Below are 15579 nucleotides of genomic sequence, written 5' to 3' on the forward strand. Positions count from 1 at the left end.
GGAGAACCTTCTGCAACATGACAGAGATGACAGACTCTGGCTCTCTTTCTGAAAGGTCTCTAGGTTGTAGTTTGCTACTTTCTGTTTTTGTCCGTCTTCCTGACAGAGATGACAGACACCTGCAATCCCCATTGGCATCGCTTCCTTTGGAGAGGTGTGGTAAGCAGTAAACATGACAGAGGCATGACAGAACAGAAGACATCGCCTCAGGCCCTGTTTCTGATCTTTGGACGATGACAGACACTGACTGGAGATGACAGACACCTGGTAATTCACAGAGACTGACACAGAACTCCATGGCATCGCCCACAGGCTGTTTCTGTAAACCTGACAGAGATTACTTTGAGCCCCTTGAGTGCCGCTCATCGCACTCAGGTGGACATGTAAACCGACAGAGATGACAGACTCTCCTTGGCATGGCCCAGTCTGTTTCTGTAAAACCTGGACAGAGATGACAGAACCTCCTTGGCACGCTTCAGGCTGTTTCTGTAAACCTTTTCTATTGACAGAGCTCTATGATGGAGACAGATGGGAGATGTTTCTGGATAGGTAAAAGGATGGTCCTTCAGAGATGAAGATCCTTAATAGCTATGGCATCGCTCAGGCTGTTTTGCTGTAAACCTGACAGAGATGACAGACTCTCAATTGGCATCGCTGAGCAGGCTGTTTCTGTAAACCTGACAGAGATGACAGACTCCTTTGTCTCATTGGCATCGCTGGTCAGGCTGTTTCTGTAAACCTGACAGAGATGACAGACTCAGGGAGAGGAGTATGGATCACGCATCGGTCCAGGCTTCATCTTCAGAGTTGATAACCTGGGAGACAGAGATGACAGACTCTCCTTGGCACATTGCTTCCTCTCAGACTGTTTCTGTAAACCTGACAGAGATGACAGACTAGTTGGATCGCGTGAGGCTGTTTCTGGTAAACCTGACAGAGATGAAGACTTTTACCTTGGCATCGCTCAGGCTGTTTCTGGTCTAGAAACCTGACAAGACTCCCTCCTGTTTCCTCTGTCTCTTCTTCAGGATGGCGACATGACAGGGGTGCCGGAGGAGTATTGGATCTGCTCAGGCTGTTTCTGTAAAAACCTGACACTCCCCCGGGATGAAGACTCTCCGGCTTGGCATCGCTCAGGCTGTTTCTGTAAACCTGACAGAGATGAAGACTCAGGAAGGATCTTGGCATCGAGATCCTCAGGGAGCTGTTTCTGTAAACCTGACAGTTGTGACAGGGGGATGAAGAACATGGAGGGCATGTGTGGGTTCTGTTTCTGTGTGTGTGTGACAGGGAGAGATGAAGACTCCTGTGCTGTGTGTGTGTGTGAGATCCTGATGTCTCTCTCATTCATGTTCAGCACGTGTGACAAAGACCAGAGCCTTTTTGAAGAACTGTCTTTGGACAGAAGTGCACTTTTCATGGACTCTGTTTCTGTTCCGTTATTTCCGCTGTGTGCATTAAGATGGATCCATCAAAGGTCCAGAGATGTGTTCTAAGTCACGTGTGAGTGTGTGCTTTCTGGGCTGCTATTTCCCGTGTTTCATAAACCATGACAGAGAAAATAGATCAAGAATCTTTTAAACCTGTTCTTGTTACACCTGAAGACAGTTTGGTTGAGGTTGACTTTACATTCTTCTCAGCTCTTCTGTCCATCCTTTATCCTGCTGAAGAACATGATGAGATTGTGCTTAGCCCTGTGGCTTTCCACAGTGGTGAAACATCGCTCTTCAGATTGTCTTCTGATTCAGGAACCTTGACATCAGGATCTGGAGTTTCCTGTTTTTGCTGTGTTTAACAGTTTGATTTCTTAGAGACCAGGATGTTTAGTTGTGTTCTTCTGACGACTGGCTCCCCTGTGGTGACTGTCTGTGTGCAAGCACTGAACTCCGTTGGATGTTGTGTTTTGGCTTCTTGAGGGCACTCCCTGTGCCAGGTGGGGTTGATTCTTCGAGCGTTTCTGTGGCCCACTCTGGGACTGTGACATCGTTTGTGGTTTTCAGTCTGCTCAGTGTATCAAACATCAAATTGTATTTGTCACATGGTCACCGAATTTTCAACAGGTCACCTTACAGTGAAATGCTTACTTACAAGTCCTTAACCAACAGTTCAGTTTTTCTAAAATACTTTCAAAATGTCAAATTATCGAAATGTTTTCCCCAAAGTAAGAGATAAGAATTACAAATGGAGGGAGTTTTGTTATTCTTCTAACAGTTTTTTTTCCCCAGTCTGGGGGGCCAACGGGCCCAATCAGACTGTCTGGGTTTAATAGCCAATTTATTAGCTGGGCAGAACAGCTCCCCTGGGGTGGAGCTTCCACGGTCTGCTACCGGTTATCCCCTTTTCAGTTAGACTGAATTTCTTTTGACATAGGAACTATTTAGGAGCTGTGAGGGCTCTTATAAAACGTGGAGCTAGACTTGGCTCTCCACTAACCACTTGCAGTGCGGTTAGCAGAGAGAACAGTCATTATGACTAGAGTGGACTGAGTCTTTGACTATTTTTTGTGGATACCCGACTTTGAGGCTGTGGCGATTATGGTGCCTGTTAAAGTGGGATAACAGAGAATTGTGGGATGTCTGTCGAGGAGCACCCATCTGGCAAGATTATGGCGCCTGTTATCAAGTGGTCAATGTGTTGGGAGGGGTATTACCCAGGGATTGTCTATCAGGGACTGTGTGTACCCAGGGATGTCTATCAGGGACTGTGTTATAATACCCAGGGATGTCTATCAGGGACTGTGTTATAATATGTCAGGGATGTCTATCAACTAGCTCTTTCACTCTTCCCCACCTGTTCTCTCTTCCCTCTGATTAGATGTTTCAGTGTCTGATTCTTGTTTGTGTTTTTTGATGCCACAGGCACCAGGACCTGTCCTGTCCTAGTCTGCCTGGCAGGGCGTCCTATATACTAACGTTACCCAGGGATGTCTTCTTTTTGTTCCGCTGACAACGTTGGAAGAGGATTTATCAGGGACTGTGTTTTATTAACTCCAGGGATGTTCTATCAGGGACTGTGTTATAGTTTGGGTCAGGGATTTGATCAGGGGATGTGTTTTGGGGATCTCAGACGACCAGGATTGAACAGGCCAGTAATAGGGGTGGCAAAATTTCGAATTTTAGAAAGAAAGGGTCCAGATTGTCTAGCCCGGCTGATTTGTAGGGGTCCAGATTTTGCAGGGATGTCAGCTGAACGGATTTGGGCGAAGGAGAAATGGGGAAGGGACTTGGGCGAGTTGCTTATGCTGTTGACCGGGGTAGGAGTAACCAGGTGGAAAGCATGTCCAGCCGTAGAAAAATGCGTATTGAAATTCTCAATTATGGTGGATTTATCAGTGGTGACAGTGTTTCCTATCTTCAGTGCAGGGGCAGCTGGGAGGAGACTGTATTCTCCATGGACTTTACAGTGTCCCAGAACTTTTTTGATTAGTGTTGCAGGAAGCAAATTTCTGCTTGAAAAAGCTAGCCTTGGCTTAACTGCCTGTGTATATGGTTTCTAGCTTCCCTGAACAGCTGATCACGGGGCTGTTATGCTAATGCAGAACGCCAGGATGTTTTTGTGTTGGTTAAGGGCGGTCAGGTCTGGGGAGAACCAAGGCCTATATCTGTTCCTGGTTCTAAATTTCTTGAATGGGGCATGTTTATTTAAGATGGTTAGGAAGGCATTTAAAAAAAATATCCAGGCATCCTCTACTGACGGGATGAGATCAATATCCTTCCAGGATACCCCGGCCAGGTCGATTAAAAAGGCCTGCTCGCTGAAGTGTTTCAGGGAGCGTTTTACAGTGATGAGTGGGGGTCGTTTGACCGCTGACCCATTACGGATGCAGGCAATGAGGCAGTGATCGCTGAGATCTTGGTTGAAGACAGCAGAGGTGTATTTAGAGGGCAAGTTGGTTAGGATGATATCTATGAGGGTGCCTGGTAGGTTCATTGATAATTTGTGTGAGATTGAGGGCATCAAGTTTAGATTGTAGGATGGCTGGGGTGATAAGCATGTTCCAGTTTAGGCCGCCTAGCAGCACGAGCTCTGAAGATAGATGGGGGGCAATCAGTTCACATATGGTGTCCAGAGCACAACTGGGGGCAGAGGGTGGTCTATAGCAGACTGCAACAGTGAGAGACTTGTTTTTAGAGAGGTGGATTTTTGAAAGTAGAAGTTCAAATTGTTTGGGTACAGACCTGGATAGTAGGACAGAACACTGCAGGCTATCTTTGCAGTAGATTGCAACACCGCCCCCTTTGGCAGTTCTATCTTGTCTGAAAAGGTTGTAGTTTGGAATTAAATTTCAGAATTTTTGGTAGTCTTCCTAAGCCAGGATTCAGACACAGCTAGAACATCCAGGTTGGCAGAGTGTGCTAAAGCAGTGAATAGAACAAACTTAGGGAGGAGGCTTCTAATGTTAACGGAGACACCTGACGGAGACACCTGACGGAGACACCTGACGGAGACACCTGACGGAGACTGCACAGAACATTCCTTTATCCCTGTTACCACCCACCTTTCTTTGAGCAGCTACAGTAACACCACATGCATCAAGCCATCCATCATCTTGGAGAAGTCTTGCTATACCTCAACATGGCCCGGTGTGTTTCTGCCAAAGAAGGCTTAACCTCTTGAAACTCCCCATCCCGGATCCGGGATTGTGACTAAGCCTCAGGCTCATTAGCATAACGCAACGTTAACGATTTCTGAAAATCGCAAATAAAATTAAAATAATGCGTTTGCTCTCAAGCTTAGCCTTTTCTTAACAACACTGTCATCTCAGATTTTCAAAATATGCTTTTGAACCATAGAAATTGACTAATTTGTGTAAGACTATGCAAAGCTTAGCATAGCAGGGATAGCATGTAGCTTTTCACAAAAGCCAGGGATAAAATCATTTACCTTTGAAGAGCTGTGTTTTCAATGAGGAGACTCCCAGCCACAGGCAGTGTTTCTGAAAGCTGACAGGGAGAAATCGTGTTATAATTGCGCCACCGGAACCGATGCAGTCACCTATCAACGTGAAACTGTTTCCGGATTAACTACATAATATCCCAGGCAAACGTTGTTTGGAATCAATCCTCAAGGTGTTTTTTCACATATCTCTTCATTGACATGCAGTTCGTGGAAGCTTGCTTCTCTCTCTGTGCCCCATGGAAAAATACTGGCAGGTGACTTTTGCGCACCATCGCAGGACACCGGGCGGACACGTGGTAAATAATGGTCTCTTATGGTCAATCTTCCAACGATCTGCCTACAAAATACGTCACAATGCTGCAGACACCTTGGGGAAACGACAGAAAGGGCAGACTCATTCCTCTTGCGTTCACAGCCATATAAGGAGATCATGAAAGACAGAGCCTCAAAATCCTTGTCATTTCCTGGATGCCAAGTCATCTTGGTTTTGCCTGAAGCTCACGTTAAAGGGCACGCACAGAGAAGATATTTGTATTTCTGGACACGTCAGAGTGTTTTCTTTCGAACAGTAGCAATTATATGCATAGTCGAGCATCTTTTTGTGACAAAATATCTTGTTTAAAACGGGAACGTTTTTCTTCCAAAAATGAAATAGCGCCACCATAAGTGTAAGAGGTTAACAGTGAGAAAAACTCATTCTAGGTTCCCTTTATTTATTTAAATCTTTGATGGGAGATTTTGGGGGATAGGAATGAGGTGGATGGTAATTCAGAGATGAAGATTCTCCCTGGCATCGCTCAGGCTGTTTCTGTAAACCTGACAGAGATGACAGACTCCTTGACATCGCTCAGGCTGTTTCTGTAAACCGACAGAGATGACAGACTCCTTGGCATCGCTCAGGCTGTTTCTGTAAACCGACAGAGATGACAGACTCCTTGGCATCGCTCAGGCTGTTTCTGTAAACCGACAGAGATGACAGACTCCTTGACATCGCTCAGGCTGTTTCTGTAAACCGACAGAGATGACAGACTCCTTGGCATCGCTCAGGCTGTTTCTGTAAACCTGACAGAGATGAAGACTCTCCTTGGCATCGCTCAGGCTGTTTCTGTAAACCGACAGAGATGACAGAACCTCATTGGCATCGCTCAGGCTGTTTCTGTAAACCTGACAGAGATGAAGACTCTCCCTGGCATCGCTCAGGCTGTTTCTGTAAACCTGACAGAGATGACAGACTCCTTGGCATCGCTCAGGCTGTTTCTGTAAACCGACAGAGATGACAGACTCCTTGGCATCGCTCAAGCTGTTTCTGTAAACCTGACAATCACAGGGGGATGACTACATGACTGTGTGTGCGTGCACATATGTGTGTGTGTGTGTGTGTGTGTGTGTGTGTGTGTGTGTGTGTGTGTGTGTGTGTGTGTGTGTGTGTGTGTGTGTGTGTGTGTGTGTGTGTGTGTGTGTGTGTGTGTGTGTGTGTGCTATTTCCCCGGCATAAATCATGACACATCTCATCAAAACAAGATCACTTAAATAACAAAGACATTGGAGCTTTACATCTCTCTCCTTGTGTCCTCTTTATCCTGCTGTCATGATGAGATCGTGGTGTGGAGTTGTGTTCTTGTGTGATTCAGGGACCAGGATGTGGAGTTGTGTTCTTGTGTGATTCAGGGACCAGGATCTGGAGCTGTGTTCTTATGTGATTCAGAAACCAGGATCTGGAGTTGTGTTCTTATGATTCAGAGACCAGGATGTGGAGTTGTGTTCTTGTGTGATTCAGAAACCAGAATGTGGAGTTGTGTTCTTGTGTGATTCAGAAACCAGGATCTGGAGTTGTGTTCTTATGATTCAGAGACCAGGATCTGGAGTTGTGTTCTTATGATTCAGAGACCAGGATGTGGAGTTGTGTTCTTGTGACGACTGGCTCCCCTGTGGTGCTGGTTGTGTGAAGTTGGGATGTTGTGTTTGTGCTGTACAGCTGAGGTGGCGTGATCTTGAGACAGTCATGCTGTGCATCGTGGTTTTCAGTGCTCAGTGTATCACATCAAATTGTATTTGTCACATGCACAATACAACAGGTCACCTTACAGTGAAATGCTTACTTACAAGTCCTTAACCAACAGTGCAGTTTTTCAGAAAATACTTTCAAAATGTCAAATTAAAAATAAAAGTAAGAGATAAGAATTAGAAATGATTTTGTTATTCTTATAACATTTTTTTTGGGGGGGGGAGGGCAATGCAAAGAGTCTGGGTAGCCATTTTATTAGCTGTTCAGGAGTGAATAGCTTGACATAGAACTATTTAGAGCCTCTCAGCAGACTGGCTACCACTTGCAGTGCGGTAGCAGAGAGAACAGTCTATGACTAGAGTGGCTGGAGTCTTTGACCATTTTTTGTGGATACTCTGCTCTTTGAGGCTGTGGTGATTATGGTGCCTGTTAAAGTGGGATCAACAGAGTATTGTGTTTTGCGTCCATTGAGTGGAGATTCCCAGTGGCAAGATTATGGCTGAATGTGTTATAATACCCAGGGATGTCTATCAGGGACTGTGTTATAATACCCAGGGATGTCTATCAGGGACTGTGTTATAATACCCAGGGATATCTATCAGGGACTGTGTTATAATACCCAGGGATGTCTATCAGGAGCTGTGTTATATACTAACAGATATCTATCATCAGGACTGTGTTATATTACCCAGGGATGTCTATCAGGGACTGTGTTATATTACCCAGGGATGTCTATCAGGGACTGTGTTATATTACCCAGGGATGTCTATCAGGGACTGTGTTATATTACCCAGGGATGTCTATCAGGGACTGTGTTATAATACCCAGGGATGTCTATCAGGGACTGTGTTATATTACCCAGGGATATCTATCAGGGACTGTGTTATAATACCCAGGGATGTCTATCAGGGACTGTGTTATAATACCCAGGGATGTCTATCAGGGATATTACCCAGGGATGTTATAGGGACTGTTATAATACCCAGGGATGTCTATCAGGGACTGTGTTATAATACCCAGGGATGTCTATCAGGGACTGTGTTATAATACCCAGGGATGTCTATCAGGGACTGTGTTATAATACCCAGGGATGTCTATCAGGGACTGTGTTATATTACCCAGGGATGTCTATCAGGGACTGTGTTATATTACCCAGGGATGTCTATCAGGGACTGTGTTATATTACCCAGGGATATCTATCAGGGACTGTGTTATAATACCCAGGGATGTCTATCAAGGACTGTGTTATATTACCCAGGGATGTCTATCAGGGACTGTGTTATAATACCCAGGGATGTCTATCAGGGACTGTGTTATATTACCCAGGGATGTCTATCAGGGACTGTGTTATATTACCCAGGGATGTCTATCAGGGACTGTGTTATAATACCCAGGGATGTCTATCAGGGACTGTGTTATATTACCCAGGGATGTCTATCAGGGACTGTGTTATAACACCCAGGGATGTCTATCAGGGACTGTGTTATAGGGACTGTGTTATATTACCCAGAGTATCCACCCAGGGATGATCAGGGACTGTGTTATATTACCCAGTCTATCAGGGACTGTGTTATATTACCCAGGGATGTCTATCAGGGACTGTGTTATAATACCCAGGGATGTCTATCAGGGACTGTGTTATATTACCCAGGGATGTCTATCAGGGACTGTGTTATATTACCCAGGATGTCTATCAGGCTGTGTTATAATACCCAGGGATGTCATCAGGGACTGTCCTATAGACTACCAGGATGTCTATCAGGGACTGTGTTATAATACCCAGGGATGTCTATCAGGGACTGTGTTATAATACCCAGGGATGTCTATCAGGGACTGTGTTATATTACCCAGGGATGTCTATCAGGGACTGTGTTATAATACCCAGGGATGTCTATCAGGAGAGTGTATATAGACACTGTGTTATACCCAGGGATGTCCTCAGACTGACTGTGATTCTAACACTGGGATGTCTAAGGGACTGTGTTATAATACCCAGGGATGTCTATCAGGGACTGTGTTATATTCCCTGAGGGATATCTATCAGGTGTTACTGTGTTATAATACCCAGGGATGTCTATCAGGTCCTAGACTGTGTTATAAAGTACCCAGGGATGTCTATCAGGGACTGTGTTATATTACCCAGGGATTCTCACACTGTGTTATATTACCCAGGGATGTCTATCAGGGACTGTGATTATACACTGTGTTACCCAGGACTGATGTCCACATTCCCATAAAGTAGGAGCCAGTTCAGGGACTGTTATATACACTCCCATGTCCTAGACAGGGACTGTGTTATAGTAGGAGCCAGGCTGATTCTATCACACTGGTTATAACTAACAGATTCTCACACTGGTATAGGAGCCAGTTCAGGCTGAGGAGAGAGTTCCACACTCCCATGTCCTAGACTAACCTCAGGGTATAGGAGCCAGTTCAGGCTGAGGAGAGAGTATCCATTCCCATGTCCTAGACTAACAGATTCTCACACTGGTAAAGTAGGAGCCAGTTCAGGCTGAGGACTGAGAGGGATCCAACACTCCCATGTCCTAGACTGATTCTCACACTGGTAAAGTAGGAGCCAGTTCAGGCAGGGTGAGATGTCTATCAGGGACTGGTAAAGTAAACAGGGATATCCAACACTCCCATGTCAGACTGAGGAGAGAGTCCTATAATCCACACAAAGTAGGAGCCAGGCTGAGTCCCCATGTCCTACTAACAGACCAGTAACAGATTCTCACACTGGTAAAGTAGGAGCCAGTTCTTTCAGGGAGGAGAGAGTATCCACTGAGGTAGAGAGTATGTCCAATCACACGTCCCATGTCCTAGACTAACAGATTCTCACACTGGTAAAGTAGGAGCCAGTTCAGGCTGAGGAGAGAGTATCCAACACTCCCATGTCCTAGACTAACAGATTCTCACACTGGTAAAGTAGGAGCCAGTTCAGGCTGAGGAGAGAGTATCCAACACTCCCATGTCCTAGACTAACAGATTCTCACACTGGTAAAGTAGGAGCCAGTTCAGGCTGAGGAGAGAGTATCCAACACTCCCATGTCCTAGACTAACAGATTCTCACACTGGTAAAGTAGGAGCCAGTTCAGGCTGAGGATAGAGTATCCACACTCCCATGTCCTAGACTAACAGATTCTCACACTGGTAAAGTAGGAGCTTCCAGTCTGTATCCACTAAATTCACCTTTCAGATATTTCCCTGAGAAATCGTTCAAGTGTGGGCTGTTACAATCATTTACTCTACAATATCCACATATCCTCTTTATATCAGAAGAAACCAATATTACTATGCAACCTCATACCACCTCCTAACACTGTCTCCGCTTCGTAGGACACTTCCTCTAAAGCAAATGGAAATGCTGAACTGATCCTCCCATGTCCTACAGGCTGCTGCCGGGGATGTAACAAGATTAAAACCTAATAGATTTTCAGGAAGTGTCAAGCACTGGAAACTGAATTATTCACCCATTCATATTGTTCTCTGGATTGAAATGCTCTGGGCAAAAAAAGAAAACTATGTGTTGTTTTTCAAATATATTCCTCCACTCTGAATATTTCATACTTTTGTGTCGCTGGAGGTTGTAAAATGCTACCGGTGAAAGAAAACTTTAGAATTTTGTTCCTGTTATACGATGAATCAACCCTTTATGATGCTGTGTCCTTCTGAAAACAAACAAGAATCAAAATTCCCCAATGCAATTGTGATGGCTGCAATATTGGAAAAACTTACTTATTGCTTCAAGGATTTGTTATCAGAAAGAGGAAGGAGGCATTCATTGATCTAACAACAGAAAAATTGTTTAAAGCTTGCTTTCAGTTATTTCCTTTTTGTCAAAGGTTTTTGAGTTTTTTTAAAATGTCAATTCCAGCATTTTTCAAGAGCTCTTATCCAATTTAATTTGAACAATGTGTAACACATTTGTGATCTCTGCGAGGAGACCTTCATTGAGAAATATTATTTCCAAAACGTGAACACATGTAACAGCTCTCTCTCAAAATGCAGCGTGGTGGTTATTAATGTTCTTTAATTCAATGAACTAGACATGAAATAACTAAACAATACAAAACAACAAACGGAACGTGAAAACCTATACAGCCTATCTGGTGACAACAAACACAGAGACATGAACAATCACCCACAAAATACTCAAAGAATATGGCTGCCTAAATATGGTTCCCAATCAGAGACAACGATAATCACCTGACTCTGATTGAGAACCGCCTCAGGCAGCCATAGACTTTTCTAGACACCCCCAAGACAAAACACACCACAAAAAAACCATGTCACACCCTGGCCTAACCAAATAAATGCAGACAAACACAATATACTTCGACCAGGGCGTGACAACACATCTCAAGGTAATTTTAAGAAAGAACCTCACTCTTAAAGGTTGCTTTACACATGAAGAGAAACACCTGCTGGTGAAAAACACTATCGACCATAACCACGTCTCTCAGAAATGCTCAAAGGCTAATGCAAATAATAAACAAGAGGGAAAAATGTCTGTTAATCTTTCAAAAACAAACAAAATGTGGACATCAATGGCCTGTACAAGTTGTTATAAATGTATCAAAAAAATACAACTTTTTTGCTTGCTAGCCAGTAGCTTAGCTTGCTATGCTAGGTAGTTACAGCTAATGTTAGACAACAGAGCTAGTTAAAATGTTAGTAAGCAATCGCTATGTTCACAGTTCCAGCTTCTGCTGACTTACTCATCCTCTGTCTCCAACAGAACTTTAAGATGATAGATTTTTTTGTATGCGATCAGATCAACATGAAGTTGATAATTGGGTATCAGAGAAGTGCCATCAAAGCTGTGATCATCCCCCCGTACTGTCCTATGAGCAGGTCTTTAATTTAATAGTTTATTTGTTAATAACATCGCAGAGACAAAGCAAGGCGAAATGAACTAGATGGCTAATTAAGCTGGTTCCTCTAATAAACAAGAATGTCTGCTAATTAAATACCCAGATTTTACATATACACGTTCACTCATATCCGAGTTAAAGGAAGTGTGACTGCTTCAGTCAGATAGATAATGTGCTTCTTCCTGATCATCGCCTCATCTTTGTGACGAGGGTCTCTCTCTCTCTGTCTCTCTGTCTCTCTCTGTCTCCTCTCTCTTTCTCTCTCTATCTTTCTTTCTCCCTCTCTCCCTATCTCTCTCTCTCTCTGTCTGGATGCAGGCTTTTGCAGGATGAAATGCTGTGTTTATGTTTATATTCAAGGCAGATGGTTATGTGTTTGAGAGAAGGTGTTTTAAACTGTCTGAGAGAAGGTGTTTTCATCAGCTGCCAATTACCGGCAGATCAGAGATTATACTGTTTTGTAGAAGCAGTGGAGGTTGTAGACGCTGGCATTTCAAGAAATATAAATTGTACTCTACTGTTTTGTTTATGGACAACAGTTTATGGTAGATAATGTTATTGCAATCACAGATAATGACTGTTCACTTTTTGTGCACTCCTTTTTGTGCACTCTTGTTCTATCATGGTGTTGTAGTGCTTCTCCTAGTATAATGTCTCCTCTGTCACCAGGTTGGTGATGGAAGTTGAACCACAGCAACTATTGACATATCGTTCCGCACCTCTACATTACAAGAGATCATACAGGCCTCTGTGTGTGTGTGTGTGTGTGTGTGTGTGTGTGTGTGTGTGTGTGTGTGTGTGTGTGTGTGTGTGTGTGTGTGCGTGCGTGTGTGTGTGTGTGCGTGCGTGTGTGTGTGTGTGTGTGTGTGTGTGTGTGTGTGTGTGTGTGTGTGTGTGTGTGTGTGTGTGCGTGCGTGGGTGCGTGCGTGTGTGTGTGTGCGTGTGTGCATGAATCTTGTGCTACTGTGTTCTATCATCCCCTTATAGTTCTGCTGATCTAAACTGAAACAGGAGAGTTCTCTACCTTCACTCTCATCTAGCCAGACAGATGGTGGAATAGAGCTCTCCCGGTACACGCTCTCTCCAAGATAATATGATAAAGACTAAGATAATATGATTAAGATACAAACTGATCGGTACAAGAGTTTGTTCGTCCAAACAAATTGAACAGATTCTTATGTTAACACTTAGATAATATTTGACAAATGAATAAAAACTGTTGGGAAACTCTGTAGCTGTGCAACGTAGAACCCTTCTGTAAAGGTTTTCTAAGAGGTTTGTTAACAGATGATGAGTAATTTAATGTAATTGGTAAAGGAAGTGTGTTGACATGACCTGGTGCAGTGGTATGACCTCACCTGAAATCAGTTTGTAATGGGCCGACTGCCAGCCAAACATTCGTTGAACAACCCATATTCCCTGAGAGATTCTCTTTGCATCCACATCCCTGTACTGCACAAACAGTCTTGCATTGTGCTAGTCATTGTATTGTGTGGCTTCATGAGGTCATACAGTCTGTTTGAAAGAGGATTTGATTCTCTTGATTTCCCTTCGTGTCTTTACCCTCATTCTTTGAGTGGTGGCCTGGCCTTCTAGATTTCAGTAACTGAAGGATATTGGTCCAAATGTATTTTTCCAGGAACTGCTCAGCTCATTTTCATTTGGAAATAACCCCTAGCCTCATGGTACAGTCCCAGGACTCTGAAATAACCCCTAGACTCATGGTACAGTCCCAGAACTTTGAAATAACCCCTAGCCTCATGGTACAGTCCCAGGACTCAAAAATAACCCCTAGACTCATGGTACAGTCCCAGGACCTTGAAATAACCCCTAGACTCATGGTGCAGTCCCAGGACCTTGAAATAACCCCTAGACTCATGGTGCAGTCCTAGGACCTTGAAATAACCCCTAGCCTCATGGTGCAGTCCCAGGACTCTGAAATAACCCCTAGCCTCATGGTACAGTCCCAGGACTCTGAAATAACCCCTAGCCTCATGGTGCAGTCCCAGGACTCTGAAATAACCCCTAGACTCATGGTGCAGTCCCAGGACTCTGAAATAACCCCTAGACTCATGGTACAGTCCCAGGACTCTGAAATAACCCCTAGCCTCATGGTACAGTCCCAGGACTCTGAAATAACCCCTAGACTCATGGTGCAGTCCCAGGACTCTGAAATAAACCCTAGACTCATGGTACAGTCCCAGGACTCTGAAATAACCCCTAGACTCATGGTACAGTCCCAGGACCTTGAAATAACCCCTAGACTCATGGTGCAGTCCCAGGACCTTGAAATAACCCCTAGACTCATGGCCGCAGTCCCAGGACTAGAATGCTTTCATAAATTGTAAAACCTACACTATGTTAGATACGACCACTCTGAACAGAATTGTACATGTAATGTAAAGTAAACCCACTCACCTCTCTCTCTCTCCCTCAAGGCTACCATATCTGTTTTGTTTTCTGTCTCGCTGCCTCTTTCCATTGTTAAAAGGTTGAATCGCTTTGAAGTCTAAACCTGTCCTGAAGGGGGCAACGGAATGTTCTTTGAATGACAAGGACAATGTCCATTGTTAGCTGCTCCATAGTGGTGACACTGAGGTGGACGTGTAGTGTTACCATTTAAAGCAGGGGGGATCAGCCAAAGAAGGTGAACATTTAGAAGACTGGTAATAGGAAATCTGTCTGTGAATGTAGCAAAATCACCTGAAGTGATATATACCATATAACTGAATGTACTTAGCTTGTTAAACAGCCATTATAAAAGGTTCTTGTTCTTGTGTGACGAGCTGTGTAATGTTACATTTGGTCCATCTCTAATAGTTAACTGACTCTGTTCAGATAGTTGTGAAAGCACTTGAACAAGTAAATCATTGTTCTTCACACAGGGAGGCGGCGCCCGTTTTAACGCCATTAAAGTACATAGGCCTGTGATGAAAGATGAGATAAAAATAAATGTTTTGATGTGGATAAAACGGCTCAGGCATTTCATGTTGAATGTCTCATCTAGAGTCGGAGCCGTCCGGTCCTCCATCACAGCATCTGTTCCTCAGCCTGTGATGACAAACAACGTCTGAAAGAACAAACGGTCTGCTGACAGAACGTCCAAAGACCAGGCTCTCTGCAGAGAACAGTGGATAGGAATGACAACACGTTCAGGACACTACCAGTAGGAGGACCTATAATGAACCATTCAGGACACTACCAGTAGGAGGACCTATAATGAACCATTCAGGACACTACCAGTAGGAGGACCTATAATGAACCATTCAGGACACTACCAGTAGGAGGACCTATCATAAACCGTTCAGGACACTACCAGTAGGAGGACCTATAATGAACCGTTCAGGACACTACCAGTAGGAGGACCTATCATGAACCGTTCAGGACACTACCAGTAGGAGGACCTATCATGGACCGTTCAGGACACTACCAGTAGGAGGACCTATCATAAACCGTTCAGGACACTACCAGTAGGAGGACCTATCATGAACTGTTCAGGACTCTACCAGTAGGAGGACCTCTCATAAACCGTTCAGGACACTACCAGTAGGAGGACCTATCAGTAGGAACCTACATGAACCGTTCAGGACACTACCAGTAGGAGGACCTATCATAAACTGTTCAGGACACTACCAGTAGGAGGACCTATCATGAACCGTTCAGGACACTACCAGTAGGAGGACCTATCATAAACCGTTACCAGTAGGACCTATCATAAACCGTTCAGGACACTACCAGTAGGAGGACCCAGTAGGAGGACCTATCATAAACTGTTCAGGACACTACCAGTAGGAGGAC

At 44.3% G+C, this 15579-nt stretch overlaps 1 pseudogene; it reads left to right on the top strand.

Moving 5' to 3' along the window:
- The first annotated feature begins 296 nt into the window (after positions 1-296).
- The window catches only part of LOC135552524 (cryptochrome-2-like), a 57712-nt pseudogene continuing 42429 nt past the window's right edge, over positions 297-15579 (top strand).

Source organism: Oncorhynchus masou, chromosome 2, assembly GCF_036934945.1.
Source record: "Oncorhynchus masou masou isolate Uvic2021 chromosome 2, UVic_Omas_1.1, whole genome shotgun sequence".
Classification (NCBI taxonomy): domain Eukaryota; kingdom Metazoa; phylum Chordata; class Actinopteri; order Salmoniformes; family Salmonidae; genus Oncorhynchus; species Oncorhynchus masou.